Here is a 17,607-nt window from a genome sequence, read left to right on the forward strand (position 1 = left end):
ATAGCCACTACTCTATGGAAAGGATTGTTAGTACTTTACTTAGTAAAGTATCCCAAGAATGGGAAAAAAGTATCTCATATACTCAAACTATTTCTAATGTATTTCAAACTATTGTGAAACCAATATATAAGCACTTACAAATACAAATGAATGATAAAACACAAATATAGTCTGGCAAGAGGGAAGGGTGAGGAAGGAGAGAGGAGAGGGGAGGGTGATTGTTGGGAGGAGGAAGGGCATTTGGTGGGATCTCATCTACTGGCACAATGCAAGGTATACTTCAAAATAACAGAGTAAATTATAAATGTCTTACCACATAAAATAAATGAGGTGGTGGTTGTGTTAATCAGTTTGAATTAAGCACTCCACATTGTATATCAAATCATCACCCTGTACTCCATAAATGTATACAGTTATGCTTTAATTAAAAATTAAATTAAAAAAAAATCCCAGGATCAATTTTCAAATGTGGAAATAAAATAAAACCTTTCATAATTTCAATTTTTTTTTTTTTTGGAGACACAGTCTCACTTTGATGCCCTTGATAGCGTGGCAAGGAGTTGATGATAAAGGGCAGGTGGTGACCCAGCCAGTGCAGCTGAGGGGAGGAGCAGAGGGCCTGCTGTCTGTGCCCTGGGAGTGTTGTTGCTGTCCTCCCCACTTTTCTCAGGCCTGGTTCAATTCGTGTAAGTTTCCTAGGCCTGGGAATGCACTGACTTTGCCTCCAGTGGAAGGGATTGTATCCATTTATTTGTTGGGCTGTGTATATACCCCTAGACAAAAGACCCAAGGGGAGATTTTTTTTCTGACTTGTTTATTCCCTCTTCCAGAAGTTCTGGTGCTTTTTCTGTAAAATAAATCCTATCTTACCACTGATCTGTGGTCTGTGGGTTTATTCTTCAAATCTCAAGACCAAGGACATACTGAAGAAAGAAATTCTAGTGATAGCAACATCAAATTCTTGAGCTCAAGTGATTCTCTTGCTTCAGGTCCCAAGTAAGCTGAAACTACCAGTGCCCTTGACAATAGCTGGCTATTTTTAGAGATATGGGTCTTGCTCTTGCTCAGGGGGTCTGAACTCCTGAGCTCAAGCAATGCACCTGCCTCAGCCTGGCCAAATGTAACTACAAAGGATACATGTGACTATATATACCCCTAGACACAGGACCCAAGTAGAGACTTACTAACTTAAGTCTTTCCCTCTTCCAGGAGCTCTGGTGCTTTTTCTGTATTATTTTCTGTATAATAAATCCTCTCTTACCACTGATGTGTGGTCCGTGGGTTTATTCTTGGAATTCCCAAGGACCTATTGAAAAAATAAATTCCAGTAACAAAAGGAAGGTAATGTATCTAAAGCCGGAGAATTAAATGTCAGTAAGAGATGTTTTGATAATTTTAGGAATAGGTTTGGTTTAAAAAATGCCAAGATAACAGGAGAAGCAGTTTCTGCAACCCAAGAGGCAGAGACACGTTTCCAGACACTATTAAGAAAATCATTGAGGAGAAAGGATACTGCATGAAGAGGTTTTCAGTGCAGATGAAAGTGCCACATTCTGGATTTTAAAAAATGCCACAAAGGACATTTATTATATTAGTAAGGAAGGGAAGTGAGCACCACAAACTAAGGCAGGAAGGGACGGGCTAACTACTGTTGTGTAAAACGCAGTTCATTTTGTGATCAGGACTGCCCTTATCTAAAAACTGCTCTTAAACCTGAGCCTTGAAGAGAAAAATAAATAAATAAATAGAAACTGCTGGCCTTTTCGTTATACAACAAGAGTGTCTAAACAATGAGAACTCCTTTTCCTCATTGGTTCTATGGACACTTTGTCTCAGATGTCAGGGAGTACCTCACCAGTAATGAACTTCAATTTAAAGTTCAGGTAATACAAGAGTGCTGTGGATCAACCAGAACCCTATGGTTTCAACACTGAAGATGTTATGTTGAAGAGGCCTACTTGCCCTTAAACAAAATAGTTCTAATTCAACCTTTGCATCAGAGGACCATAAGTATCTTTAAGGCTCATTATACCCACTACTCTCTGGAAATGATTGATAGTGCTATGAAAAAGAATTCCGATAGAGAGAACATCATGAAACTCTGGAAGGATGTTTTGGAGAAAAATCAGGACAGTATAGAAAAACTGCCCCCCAAGCTAAGAGGAAACCAGGAAACCAATGCCTGACAAGTCCAGCTTGGTGAGTTAGATGAGTTTATTAGAGGTTACTTAGGGTGCTGGAGCCTGGGTGGCACAAACATTTCTTCCACTGGAGTTTCATGCTAACAAAATATACATCTGCCCTCCTGTGGTAGGCTTCGCAGAGCTCTTCCCAGGGAGAAAGGGGAAGTTTTTACGTTGTATCTTTGCTTGTTCACAGTGAAACCAATCACTGCAAGCTCAGCACCATCATGGTTTCCTGCCCTGCAACCTGTCCTATGTTACTCATACCAAAATCTTCCACCAGGTGGGGATTTTAGAATTACAAATAGCTAAAGGGCAGGTAGGACAGCCAGGGCTGCTCTAAAGCAGTCAGGGCTTGTCTGTCACTCCTTGGTGCCCCAACATTTTTGGACTTACAGAACTTTGGATTTTCAGAATAAGGACACTCAATCTACATTTAAATTGGATTTAGAAAAAAATAGTGACAACACAATTTATTTTTAAGCATAAATAAAATATTCTTGAACATTGAAAAGCCACAAAGAAAAACACAAAAATCGTTTCACTGGCAAATATAAAAATTTCTACAAAACAACATATTTGACTCTGCCAACAAGAAATTTTTTTAATTCCAAATTTTTTTAAAAAGATGGCAATTTAACATGGAAAGATAGATCAGAATAGTAAAACCAGAAAGACAGTAAATAGCACATGAAATTTTATCATGCAGTAATGTCTCATTTCAAGCTATTGAGAGAAATGGATTCTTTTTACAAGTGTTTTGAGACATCTGGGTAGTTAGCAACTGAGATTGTAGACAAAGGGTCTTGATAAAGGTATGAAAACTAGAACTTCTGGAAATCTCATAGGGTTTTAGAAACAGAAATTAAAGTTTGGGTTATCAGTCAGCCAAATTTGGGAAAGTCAAGATTCAGGATTGTGAGTCTGTGATACTTCATAAACTGTACAGGACAAGATATAGGGGGACTACAGTGTTGAGAGAGCACACACGTTTCTAGATCAGTATTAAAGGAAAGCGCTCCATTAAGTCTTTTGGAAAACTAAATCATAGGAGCAGGGTTAACCCAGAGTTAGACTGAGTCTCCCAAAAATTGCAATCCAGATTTAAATACGCATTTCTATCTGCCTAAGAGGGAGTAAAATAAACCTTCTCTGAAGAGAGAGATCATCCAAAGCCTAAGGACATATTATAGAGAATGTCCTGTCCTCACAATATTAAATTATATTAAAGAATATCTAAATACCAGGATAGTAGAACAGGAGACTCAACATGATGAAGGCATTAATCCAACTGAATTTGACCTAAAGATTCCATGCAATTGCATTAAAATCTCCAGTACCTTATATTTGATGGAAAATAACAATCTGTTTCTAATATTTTTTTTCATTTTTTTTTTATTAAATCATAAAGAGGTATGTCATGTATACATACACATTTATGGGGTAAAATGTGCTGATTTCATATAAAATTTGGAATGCTCACATCATACTGGTAAATACAACCCTCACCTCATTTACTTAATTATTGTGATAAGATATTTATACTCTATACTTAATAGATCCAATAGGTACCTTTGCAATATGCACCACAGGTGTGATCCCACCACTCACCCTCTTTCCATCCCTCTCCCCTTCCATTCCCCCCTCCCTCCTTCATCTTGGACCATAGTTTGATCTATTCTTCATCTGAAAGTGTGAGTTATTGTAAATTAGTTTCATAATAGTACTGAATACATTGGATACTTTTTCCTCCACTCTTGAGATACTTTCCTAAGTAGGATATGTTCCAGTTCCATCCATATAAACATAAAAGAGGTAGTTTCTAATATTTATTTTATTTATTTATTTATTTTTAGAGACAGAGTCTCACTTATCACTGTTGGTACAGTGTTGTGCCATCACAGCTCACAGCAACCTTAGGTAATCCTCTTGCCTCAGCCTTCTGAGTAGCTGGGACTACAGGTGCCCAGCACAATGCCTGGCTATTTGTTTGTTGCAGTTTGGCCAGGGCTGAGTTTGAGTTTCTGATATTTATTTTAAAAGCGCTAGGAAGCGATGCAAAAAAGCAAGAATTTTTTTTTTAAATCAGGTTTTAAAACTTTGTATTTGCATTATTAAAAAAATTGTACATTCCAATAATTAAAATAATTTGAACAAAAAAAAAATGGCACTCTGATTAAACTGCATTTTACAGTCTACAGGAAACCCTGGGCCAGCTTAGTTTTCACTCAGATTTCACTGTCGTCCCACCCAATCTTTCTTCCCCGACATACAAGTTCTTTTCCTTTCCTGCCAGCCAGACAGGCAGATGGTAGAGACAGGCGTGGCCTTCATTGTCAGTAGTTCTGGATACTTTGATGTGAAAAGAGCAGCACAGTCATTTAAACTTGATCCAACCTCTTTGCATCTTACAAAGTTAAACAGAAAAAGAAGTAAAATTAAAAGGCAAGGCTTGTGGATTGTACAGGACATCTTGGCAGCACTCACCTCATGTTTGTTTGTTTGTTTTCAGTTTTGGTCTGGCAGGGTTCGAACCTTCTACCCCCAGTATATGGGGCTGATGCCCTACTCCTTGAGCCACAGGCGCCATCCTTGTCTCATTATTGATACCAAAACTTCATCTTCTCTCCTGGCTGGCTCGCCAAATCTGATACAGGTATTTCAGGTTCTTGGTCTCAGCCATTAGAAGAATGAATCCATGGACCACAGGATCAGTGGTAAAACAGGATTTATTCACAGAAACAAAAATTACAACTTACAAAAAACCCAAAGCTCCTGGCAGAGAGAGCCCAGGAGGGGAATAAGTTCTCCTGCTCCCTCTTCAAGGTTGTCCTTGGGCTCTCTGCTCAGGGGTTTATATAGTAGCAAGGGGTTGTTTTGCCAGAACTCAGTGTTGACTTTTAGGGTGTGGGTCTTCGTCAGTTACAGTTAGTTGCCCAATCAGTAGCAAGGGCTAGAACTCTCAGGCCCTGGAAACTCACATGAGGAGACAGCAAGGTGTCATCCATGAAATTGACCAGCCAGAAGTGCCTGGAGAGGAGACAGCAAGGGGCTAGTGTCTCCCCTGCAGGTGTCTGGCCCTTGCAGAAAGCTGGTTCCTCCTGCCATCCACAGCTCAACACCATCAGGTCTAACATGGCAGGTCATGGTGCCACCTGTCCTGCACTAATAAGACTCGCTTGCTTGCTTCTCCTGTTGGATCATTTCTTTGGAAGGCAGTGGATTTTTCTCTTGTGTTTCCATCTTCTTCAATTTAGACTTATCAAATTTCTCAATCTCAGCCGTATCTGGTTTGTCAGACATGGTCGCAGAGGAAGGGGAGTGAGAATCCGATCTCTGCAGTGAATCAAGACAACTTTGTAGAATAATAAAGGCCCAATCATATATTCATGCTGTAAGTTCATTGTAAAGGACAGAAAAATAGAGCAATGGAAGAATAATTTGGAAACGCAACTATACATAAAAAGTCACTGATTCTATGACAAAGGTGACATACTGTTGATTTAGGAAAAATATTGAGAATACAATTTATTTTTAAGCACAATGGAATAAATCTCATTTTATCATGGGATATAATTATTTTCATATACTATTAGACACAATTTGTTAATATTATTTTGAAGATTTTTGCAACTTTGCACATGACATATTATCTGTGATTTTCCTTTCTTGTAATGTCTTTTTCCTTGGTTTGGGGTAATTCTGTCCTTTAGTAATAAGTTAGAAATTATTTCTTCTGCTTCTATTTTCAAGAACATATTATAGATAATTAGTATAATTTGTTCCTTAAATGTGGGGGAGAATTCACCAGTGAACTCATCTGAGCCTGGTGTATTCCCTTTTCAATAGTAATTAAGCATTGATTCAATTTCTTTAATAGATATAGGCCTATTCAGATTATCTATAACTTCTTGTGTACATTTCTGTAGATTGTATCTTTCAAGAAATTGGTCCATTTTATCTAAGTTATCAAATTTATTATCAACTGGAATGTAGGAAATATTTTTTGGAGCAATTTACTACCTCTAACTTCCAAAACATGCTTCCCATTTAGTTATTGAGCACAAATTTCTGTCAGTTTTTACTGACAAAGATATAATTCTGCTGAAACATGAAAATATTTAGAATGTTTTCTCTTGATGCAATAAGATTTGGCATTCCGTTGTGTTATTAGTCACTTGTATTGCCTTTCTTCAACTGACATACCTTTAACTCTTGATTTCCTCTTACTTTCTATTCTTTTGTCCTAAGTGTTAATGATAGCTTATGATTTATTATATTTATACTTTTTGTTCTAAGTGTCAATGTAAACCTATAATTTATTTCAAATTTATTAAATTATTTAACAAAATATTTAATAAATATTAAATAATTTAATAAAATTACTAAATTATAATTTATTGTAAAATAATTTATTTTATATCAAGAAATTTTATAGTATTCATTTGTATTTATCCACTAATTAAATAAATTTGATTGGAAAGTATCTATGTAACACATATTTGCTAGATACAATCAATAATTTTGATGTTTAACTTTTCTATTGATGCTGTGCATGGTTTCTTTCTGACAGAGTTCAATGTCAGTTAACTAAGGTATCATCCATTCCCAAATTTAGCAATGAAGCACAAATACAAATAGCATTACCACATAGTAATGGAAAAAATTGTTACAATAATTCTCATTTATACTGCAATTATGTTTGCTCTTTTCCTTGTTAATGGTTAATGGCATGGAGTATGATGATTTTTCATAAGATTTACACATAAAGGATTCCTATAAAACCATTTATGTTCTTTATTTCCACTAGAGAATGTCATTCATATTAAGAGGAAGAATATATTATACCACGTTCTCCATATAGGAAGTGACTTTCACCTCTCTTCCATTTATTATTCAGCCCTTCAGGAGCAGTTGGTTAAGTAATCAATTATGTGTGAGAACATGCAGAATTATCATTTCATACATGCAATGTACAAAGGACATTGTCAAGAGTGTCAAGGAAAAAAATATTAATGGATTGAAAATCTTTACATTTGTTAACTTGGTCCAGTTGGAAATTGTTTTTAAATTAACATTTTAAGATCTAGTAAAAAGTATCTGTATTTGAGAAATATGTCCACACATTGAAAAATGTTAATAATAGACTGCTTCTTTGTTAGAAGCATACTATGCACCACCTCTGTGGTGAGCACTTTAAATGCATTATCTCATTTATTTCTCATAATAATATGAGAGATAATCTATTCCATATACACAAAGGGGGCCAAAAATGTACGCACATTTTAAGAAAGGAAACAATTGTACTATAATTGCAATAAGAAAGTCATGTATGATCTCTGCAATTATACAAGATATAATAGACAAGAAACATATCTGTTCCATACTGCGTATTATAATTTTACATATAAACACAGGCTTTCATATAATATGTATATGTAGATGTATATTTATATGTATACCAGTATTTAGAGAGACTTAAAAGTTAGTCACAAAATATTAAGTGAAAAGATAACATTTAATCCCCACTCTGTCAGACTAGTGTTATAGTTTTTAAAATCCTGTATGATACATATTGTACATTTCTAAAAGACTGAAGTGATACCAAGTAATTATTCTATAATAAAAAGTCATTTTCTTGTTAATTTATTTCTAATTTATAAAACACATTGGTATACAAATTGAAAACAAAACATTGCATATGTGAATGATTCTTTTATTGTTGATTAATTGACTTGGTTGTGAAGAAATACTATCTAGATTCACTAGAAACAAGAAAGACCATATTCAGTAAAATTGTAATATGTTCTTATTAATTAGTAACTAGAGGAGGTATGTTATCTGTTCTTTTCACTGAATTTTCAATCAAGAAACTCTTAACTAGGAACATTGCTATTTCAAATGACCTTAGATATAAAATTCTTTCTTCCATAAACTATGCTCTTTTTTTTAACCAGTATAAGGCTTCAACATATTAAGAAATAAAGTTTAAAAGACAATTGTTTTATAGTACTCTTATCACTTGGTGCTTTCCCCATGAATTTTCTTTCTAAAATGACTGACTGTATTTTAATGAAGAATTTTTAGGAAAAGTTTCTTCAAATATATTTCACATCAGGCCTGGTGGCACTCATCAATTTAGAATGATTGTCTTTAGAATAGACATAGAAATTCTAATTTGGGTGGACAGTGTAAAACTAGAGCCTAGGTAAATTGTCATTGAGATTTAGGTGCATATTTTATTCATTAATTCACTATAAATTTACAAAGTGAAAGGCATTGTTCTAGGTATTAGGAAAAAAACAGAAAAACAGTTTCTCCATGTGAAAGATACATTCTATAAAATAAGCTATAAAACATTATATAAAACATAGAATGGGACCCGTGCCTATAGCTCAGTGGCTAGGGCACCAGACACATACATTGGAGCTGGCTGGTTCAAAACCAGCCTGAACCTGACAAACAACAATGACAAATGACAACTAGAACCAAAAAATAGCTGGCATTGTGATGGGCGCCTGTAGTCCCAGCTACTTGGGAGGCTGAGGCATGAGAATCACTTCAGCCCAAGAGTTTGAGGTTGCTGTGAGCTGTGATGTCACAGCACTCTACTGAGGGCAACATAGTGAAACTCTGTCTCAAAAAAAAAAAAAATAGAATGTCAGGTAGCTGTAAGTGCTGTAGAAAATAATAAACAAACTAAAAAGACAGCATTGTGTATGTATTGAGTTTTTTCCACAGGGTAGTCAACAAGACTTAATTTATTTTGATACTAATAAAATGACATTACCTCAAGAGGTGTAAAAATAAGGAAAATCTATAGGATTTTACAAAGCCAAGAGTAATTTTACTTTGTGTATATTTTAAAATGAATTTTAAAAATAAGAAAAGTTAAAGAATTAGCTATGATCTGAGTCAAATGTATGCTGATAGCTTGATCTCAGTACTACAGTCCTATTGCAGAAGTTTAATAGTTTTTTTTTAGGATGATTAAGAACCATAGTGAACATCGTAGATACCCACAGCACTAAAGCAGCAGAAATGAAAATAGAGAGTAATAGGTGACATCATACAAGGCCATGTAGTCAAGTAGAAGGAGTCTTAATTTTTCAAAGTACTTGTCCAAGAAGGCTCTGAGAATTTTGAACTAAGTGCTGATTTATCTTATATTTTTAAGGATTCATGCTGAAGGTAGAGCAGTTGGCTGCTATTTTCACTGACAGATTGGATTTGGGGTGTGACATAATGAGAGGAATCAACAATAACACCAATGTTTTTGTCCTGGGAAACTTAAATGATGCAGTTGTTATTACTTATGCTATAGAAAGCTGAAAGTAGAGTAAGTTTGGGGAGAAAGACCAGGATTTGGGTTCTGAATATATTAATTCAAGTCAACTATTGGTTCCCCAAAAGATGCTGAGTAGGTAAGTGCAGTGGGAAAGTCTGCCAACGACCCGTGTCCAAGGAAAAGGTCCTGATTGACTTCATCAATGCAGCAGTCCTTAGTGTATTTATGGTGAGTTACAAGAGGTGATTAACCAGTAAATGAGTAAGGAAGAAAAAACAAGAGGCTTGAAGACAGAGACAGGGAAGATTTCTACATATAGAAATCACTCTAATGAAAAGGAAACAGCAAAGATGATGCAGGTAGAGGGAGAACTAAGTAAGACTGAAATGCTAGAAAGTAAGTATTCTACTCTAAGGAGTAGAAAATGATCAACAGAATCCAATACTCTTTTAAATTCAAATAAAATGGCACCCTGTCAGTTATTCCTGCCCTGAACTAATGCAAGTGGAGACAGTTTCTCGCACCCTCAACCCTAGGTGCTCCAGGACTGCTCTTGGTCCTCAGCTGAAGTAAGACAATGAGCTCCAATAGGCTACTTCTGCCTTCTACCCCATCGGGTGCGGTGAATTACAGAGACTGCAGGATACAGCCCAGTCAACTAGATCCACTCTGCAGTAAGCAAATAAATGGCAGACAGAAGATTACATTTCTTTCCTTCCCAATTAGGGACAGAGGGAGAACAAAAGAGAAGAGAATGAGGAGGAGATTCTTTAAAGCAATGTATGAATTCCTGAAACACTACCCTCCAGGGTGTGTGTGTGTCAAATAGAGAAGAATCAAAACTTCAAAAGGCTTGAGAAATGAACTACTTTGCATATTGTTCACTACCAGCCAGGTTTCGGTTTGACCTTTGGATGGCACATAAACAAGCCAGATCATAATGACACTATAACAACTTTAAGAACAAAACAGACATTTTAAGCACAGCCCCCAAACTAGGCAAGGACATGTTTTTGCCTGCCTTTCAAAAAAGAAGAATAGATTAGGAAACAGAGCCTCAAATCAATGCTTAAAATGTCCAAGATGCAATTCAAACTTAACGAGTCATTCTAAGAATGAGAAAAATCACAAATAGAATGCAAAGAGGCAATCTAAGACACAGATGTTGTGAATACAAACAGCTGCTGTGAAAATATTCTAACAAACAATTTCAAACATCCTTGAAACAAGTAGCAAATAAAATGTTTCAGGGGAAAAAAGAACATACAAAGTATACTAAAGAATGCAACAGGAATTTAGAAAGAAAATAAACAATAATCAAAATACAAAACTCTCTTAAAAGAAAAATGGAGATGACAGAGGAATAAGTCTGTGAATGTGAGTATAGATTAATACTATCTATCCATTCTGAATGACAGGTAACATTGTCTGAGATGGTTCTCAATGTAAGTAAAGCATCATAAGAAAACTCTATCATGAAGGGGGAAGGTAACCATGATAAAATTTTTACATTCTACTTAAAGTTTAAAATATTGATGCTACTAGACTAATAAATTAAAAATGCAGTCACTAGAACAGGATTTCTTAGCTTATCACTGGTAATATTTTGAACCAGATACTCATTTGTTGCAGGGAAGTGTTTGGCAACACACCTCCATCTGGCCTCTAACAACTCGGTGTCATATGTATCCCCCTTTCTAGTTACAAATAAAAAATGTCTCCAGATTTTATCAAATGTGTCTTGGGGGATTAGAGAGATTGCCCCTGGTTGAGAATCTCTGTCCTAAAGTAATTATTAATAATTTGCCCCTGGTTGAGAATCTCTGTCCTAAACTAATTATTAATAATTTATACAAAGAGATAGATAGAAATAAAGAACAACAAAATTATTTAAGTAAACCACAGGAAGGCAAGAAATTATAAACAAAGGAAGAAAAGAACAGAGGAAACTGTGTTCTCAGTAATCCGTGGAACAACAGGATGAAAAATAAGATTAGATACAGAATAATTGAATAACATCAATCAAAAAGACCGAAGTTTGTAGAAACACTCTATTCAACAACAGAATAATTTGCATCTCTATTCAACAACAGAATAATTTGCATTTTTAAACATAAATAGACCATAAACCAAGGTAGAAGATACTGTTTCATAAATCAAACTTAATATTTCTGAAAATGTAAACCATATAAAGAATGATATGTACAGATAAAATGGAATTAAAGATGGAGACTTCACATCTTTTGTTTACCTGGATGGAGCTGGAACATATTCTTTTTAGTAACGTATCTCAAGAATGGGGAAAAAAGTATCCAATGTACTCAATACTACTATGAAATCAATATATAATCACCTATACATTCATAAAAGTGGTAAAACATAACTAGAGTTCAGAAAGGACGAGGAGGGAAAAAGAGAAAGAGGGGAGGGAAGGGAGGAAACCAGGAGGAGGGAGGGTATTTGGGGGGGCCTTCCCTAATGTGCATAATGCAATGGTACATATCACAACTTTTAAGAAAGAGTATAACTGTCTTACCACAACAAATAAGTAAGTAAAGTGATGGATGTGTTAATCAGTTGGATGTATGCATTTCACATTGTATATCAAATCAGTATGCTGAACCTCATAAATTCATTAATGTACATAGTAATTATTTAATAAAAATCAATAAGTAAATAAAAAATAGAAAGTGATAACAAAAAATAAATAAGTAAATAAAAAATAGAAAAGGATAATAAAAAATAGAAAGTGATAACCAAACATTAAATAGCATACTTCTTTTTTTTTTTTTTTTTTTTAAACAGAGCCTCAAGCTGTCGCCCTGGGTAGAGTGCCGTGGCATTACAGCTCACAGCAACCTCCAACTCCTGGGCTCAAGCAAGTCTCCTGCCTCAGCCTCCAAAGTAGGTGGGACCACAGGCACCCGCCACAACACCCAGCTATTTTTTGGTTGCAGCCGTCATTGTTGTTTGGCGGGTCCAGGCTGGGGATTTGAACCTGCCACCTTAGGTGTACGTGGCTGGCGCCTTAGCCGGTTGAGCTATAGGCGCCGAGCCAAATAGCATACTTCTAAGTGATCCATGTAAACAAAAGTTTATTTTACTGCATTAAAATAAAATTGTAACATATCACAATAGGTGGTATATGACTAAAGTAAAGCATAGAAGAAAATTTATAGCACTAAATTCTTATATTAAAAATAACCCACAGAAAACACTCACAACAATGCCATAAGATTTTACCTAAAGAGTCTAGGAAAATGAAAAATTAAACCCAAAGATAGCAGGAAACAAATCATAAAGAAAAGAACAGAAATAAATAATAAAATTCAAAGTAGAAAAATGTAAAATAGTTTAGGTCCATCTTACAAATAGTTTGCCAAATAGAAAATGTAAAATAGTTTAGGTGCATTTTACAGATAGTTTGACAAAAAATATAAAATAGTTTAGGTGCATCTTACAAATAGTAATGCAAAGCCAAATAGTTGGGTGCATCTTATAGGGGTACATGTGAAATTTACTAGGTGTAGAATATAAATGTCTTAACACAATAGTTAACCTTAAAATAACCTTAACCTTAAAATAGTTCAGGTGCATCTTACAAATAGTAGGTGTAGAATATAAATGTTTTAACACAATAGTTAACCTAGGCATAGAATATAAATATCTTAATACAATAGTTAACCTTAAAATAACCTTAACCTTAAAATAGTTTAGGTGCATCTTACAAATAGTTTGCCAAAAAATGTAAAATAGTGTAGCTGCATCTTACAAATAGTAATGCAAAGCCAAATAGTTTAGGTGCATCTTATAAGGGTACATGTGAAATTTACTAGGTATAGAATATAAATGTCTTAACCCAATAACTAAGAAAATGTCATGAAGGCTATTTGATGAAAGTTTGATGAAAGCATTTCAAATTGTATATAAAACCAGCACATTGTACCCCATGATTGCATTAATATGCATAGCTATGATTTAATTTAAAACAAAAAAGGAAAAAAAACTAACCAACACTTTTGAAATAAAATAACACCTAGTAAAACAATTATTTTAAAAATGTAGTTGAAGAAATCACATTATCTGATTCTAAAACATGTTTACTATAAACTTAAAATTATCAAAAAAGTGTGTTATTGGTGGAAAGATAGACACACAGATCAATGGAACACATTTAAAGAACCAGTAAGTAAAATAAACCCACTCAAGTAGACTCAAATGATTTTTTTATAAAGGTGAAAAAGCAAGTTATGAAGATAATTTTTGCAACAAATGATGTTAGAATATTAGATACTAATAGTCAAAAATAAACCCAGAACTAACTCTCATTCTTTTCAGAAAAATTAACTCAAAATGGATAAAGTATCTAAGGATAAAACATAAAATTACAACACTTTTACACAGAATAAAAATCTTTGTAATTTGGGAAGGGGTCAAGATGGCCAACAGGAACCAGCCTCCCACAGAAGTTCCTATCCAGAGGAAAGGATAAAGTCCAGAAAACACCCAACAAAGTCAAAGACTGGGAGCCCAGCCAAGAGAGAAGAGTGATACCAGCAGAACACCTCTGCTGAGGCAAGCAGTGACTCCTAGAAGGCAATCTACAGGTATATAATACACCCCAAAGGAAAAGTGTCCATCCCCTCACACAAGAAAGGTGTGCTTTTCCTTTGTTTCCTCCTCAACCTCTCTTCTGAGTCTCCTACAGGCTATTGATAAACTGAGGACCTATTCTCTCACTCCACGAGTGAGAGCTGCCAACAGGGAGGTCTACTACCCTAGAGGGACCCTGCTGAGACTCTGAACACCCTCCCCCAGGCAGAAAAGTGGAACTGGTGTTTGCACTGCCATTTTGAGTTTCCAGTCCACCCTCCCCCCTCTTGCCCGCAGAGACAGCGAGAGGAGACCCAAGAGCAATATCTCCCTACCCTTGCAGGACCAAGCCCCTGTCCCAGTCCTTCACCAGGAGAACTGCTTGATCCACACTTCCTCTGCACAGACTGACCCCACCAGCCAGCACATTCTGCACCCACAGCTGTCTCCCTGGCTTTCTGGGGCCTTGGCGGCGTGTGCCCAGGACACAACCAGAAGATGCCACTGGCAGAACGGTTTTAGGGACAGTCTCCAAAAGGTGCAAATTCAGCATGGTGTGGAATCAGCAGAAAAACTCTGGTAACCAGAACAACCAGAATAGATCAACCCCTTCCCCAGGAAGGACAGGGCAGATACAATTGAAGATCCCTTCCATGAACAGATGTCTGAGATTTCAGAAATTGAGATCAGAATCTGGATAGTGAATAAGATCAACAGAATGGAGGAAAAGAGGGAACTAGAATTTCAAATTATTCAAAAGCTATCCCAGGAATTCAATGATTTCAAAGATAAAATGATCAAAGATTATGATACACTGAAGCAAGAGGTTGCAGCCCTTAAAGATCTGAAGAGTAACGGTTGAATCTCTCATTCAGAGAATGGACCAGGGAGAAGATAGGATCTCTGACACTGAAGACAAAGATTTTGAACGTGCCCAATCATCCAAAGGTCAAGACAAATGGAGAACAAAAACACATCACTCACTCAGAGAGCTCTGGGATAATTCAAAGAAAACTAATATTTGTCTCATATGAATCCCTGAAGGCAATGAAGTTGCTTCACAAAACACAGAGGCTCTCCTTCATGAAATTATGAAAGAGAAATTTCTAGACATGCCAAGAGATCCTGAAATTCAGATAGCAGACAGCTTCAGAACCCCAGTGTGACTCAACCTGAACAAGACATCCCCCAGGTATACCATAATCAATTTCACTAAAGTTAACATGAAAGAGAAAATCCTGAAAGCAGCTAGACGTAAGAAAACCTTAACTTACAAGGGGAAGAATATTAGAATGACTGCAGATCTCTCTGCAGTCTAAAAGAGGGAGGTCATCAACCTTCAACCTCCTAAAACAAAACAACTTTCAACCCAGAATCCTGTATCCAGCTAAACTGAGTTTCATTTATGATGGAGAAATTAAATACGGCATTCACATGTTGAAGAAATTTGCCATAACTAAACCAGCCCTCCAGGAAATCCACAGACCTATCCTTCATAATGACCAGTGCAATCCTCCACCACATAAATAAACCCACCCAGAAAATTTTTGATCAAATTCCAATCTCCACAGTGACAAAAGGATCAAAGACGTCCACCGGACCTTCAAAAAACTTAATATACAAAAGAATACCAGGCTTATCAATAGTCTCAATCAATGTGAATGGCTTAAACTGCCCTCTAATGAGACACAGGCTGGCTGACTGGATACAAAAAACTGAGGCCAGATATCTGCTGCATTCAAGAAACTCACCTTATTTTTAAAAGACAAGCATAGACTCAGGGTGAATGGATGGTCATCTATATTCCAGGCTAATGGAAAGCAGAAAAAAGCAGATGTTGCAATTTTATTCACAAATACAATAGGCTTTAAACCAACAAAAGTGAGCAAGGACAAGGATGGTTACTTTATATTTGCTAAGGGTAATACTCAGTATGATGAGATTTCAATTATCAATAGTTATGTATCCAACCAGAATGCAGCTCAATTTATAAGAGACACTCTAACAGGCATAAGCAACCTGATTACTCCCAGCTCTATTATAGTTGGAGATTTTAATACCCCTTTGGCAGTGCTGGAAAGATCCTCCAACAAGAAGCTTAGCAAAGAAATTTTGGACTTAAACCTAACCATTCAGCATTTGGATTTAATGGAAATCTATAGAACATTTCACCCTTGTACAACTGAGTACACATTTTACTCATCAGCCCATGGAACATACTCCAAAATAGACCACATCTTAGGTCACAAGTCTAACCTCAGTAAATTTAAAAGAATAGAAATTATTCCTTGCATCTTCTCAGACCACCACAGAATAAGTGTTGAACTCAGCAATAACAGGAAGACCCAAACAAAAACGTAGAAGCTAAATAACCTTATGCTCAAAGACAGTTGGGTCAGAGATGAGATCAAGAAGGAAATTACCAAATTCTTGGAACAAAACAACAATGAAGAGACGAGTTATCAGAACCTCTGGGATAACGTGAAGGCAGTCCTAAGAGGGAAATTTATCATGCTGCAAGCCTTCCTCAAGAAAATGGAAAGAGAAGAACTTAACAACTTAATGGGACACCTCAAGCAACTGGAAAAGGAAGAACACTACAATCTGAAACCCATCAGAAGAGAAGAAATAATCAAAATTAGAGCAGAATTAAATGAAATTGAAAACAAAAGGATTATACAACAGATTAACAAATCAAAAAGTTGGTTTTTTGAAAAGGTCAATAAAATAGATAAGCTGTTGGCCAACCTAACCAAGAAAAAAAAGAGTTAAATCTCTACTTTCATCAATTAGAGATGGCAAAGACAAAATTACAACAGACTGCTCAGAAATTCAAGAAATCCTCCATGAATACTGCAAGAAACTTTATTCTCAGAAATATGAAAATCTGAAGGAAATTGACCAATACTTGGAAGCACACCACCTTCCAAGACTTAGTTAGAACCAAGTGGAAATGTTGAACAGGCCCTTTTCAAGCTCTTAAATAGCATCAACTATACAAAATCTTCCTAGAAAGAAAAGCCCAGGACCAGATGGCTTCATGTCAGAATTCCACCAAACTTTTAAAGAGCTAGCACCCATACTACTTAACCTCTTCCAAAATATAGAAAAAGACGGAATACTACCCAACACATTCTATGAAGCAAACATCACCTTGATACCCAAACCAGGAAAAGACTCAACAAGAAAAGAAAATGATACACCACTATCTCTAATGAATATTGATGCAAAAATATTCAACAAGACCCTAACAAACAGAATCCAGCAACACATCAAACAAATTATACACCATGACCAAGTGGGTTTTATCCCAGGATCTCAAGGCTGGTTCAACATACACAAATCTATGAACGTAATTCACCACATAAACAAATTAAAAATCAAAGACCATATGATCCTCTCAATTGATGCAGAAAAAGCTTTTGACAATATCCAGCATCCATTCATGATTAGAACACTTAAGAGAATTGGCATAGAAGGGACTTTTCTCAAATTGATAGAGGACATCTATAGCAAACGCACAGCCAATATTGTATTGAATGG

At 35.8% G+C, this 17,607-nt stretch overlaps 1 pseudogene across 1 annotated transcript; it reads right to left on the reverse strand.

Annotated features, from left to right (window-relative positions):
- Positions 1-5,348: 5,348 nt before the first annotated feature.
- LOC105887948 lies at positions 5,349-5,493 on the reverse strand (annotated as a pseudogene). Its single transcript, XR_001161668.2, has one exon. The product of XR_001161668.2 is annotated as a thymosin beta-4 pseudogene (transcript).
- Positions 5,494-17,607: the final 12,114 nt, after the last annotated feature.

This window comes from Otolemur garnettii, unplaced genomic scaffold (genome assembly GCF_000181295.1).
Source record: "Otolemur garnettii isolate 467f Iridium unplaced genomic scaffold, OtoGar3 scaffold00005, whole genome shotgun sequence".
NCBI lineage: Eukaryota > Metazoa > Chordata > Mammalia > Primates > Galagidae > Otolemur > Otolemur garnettii.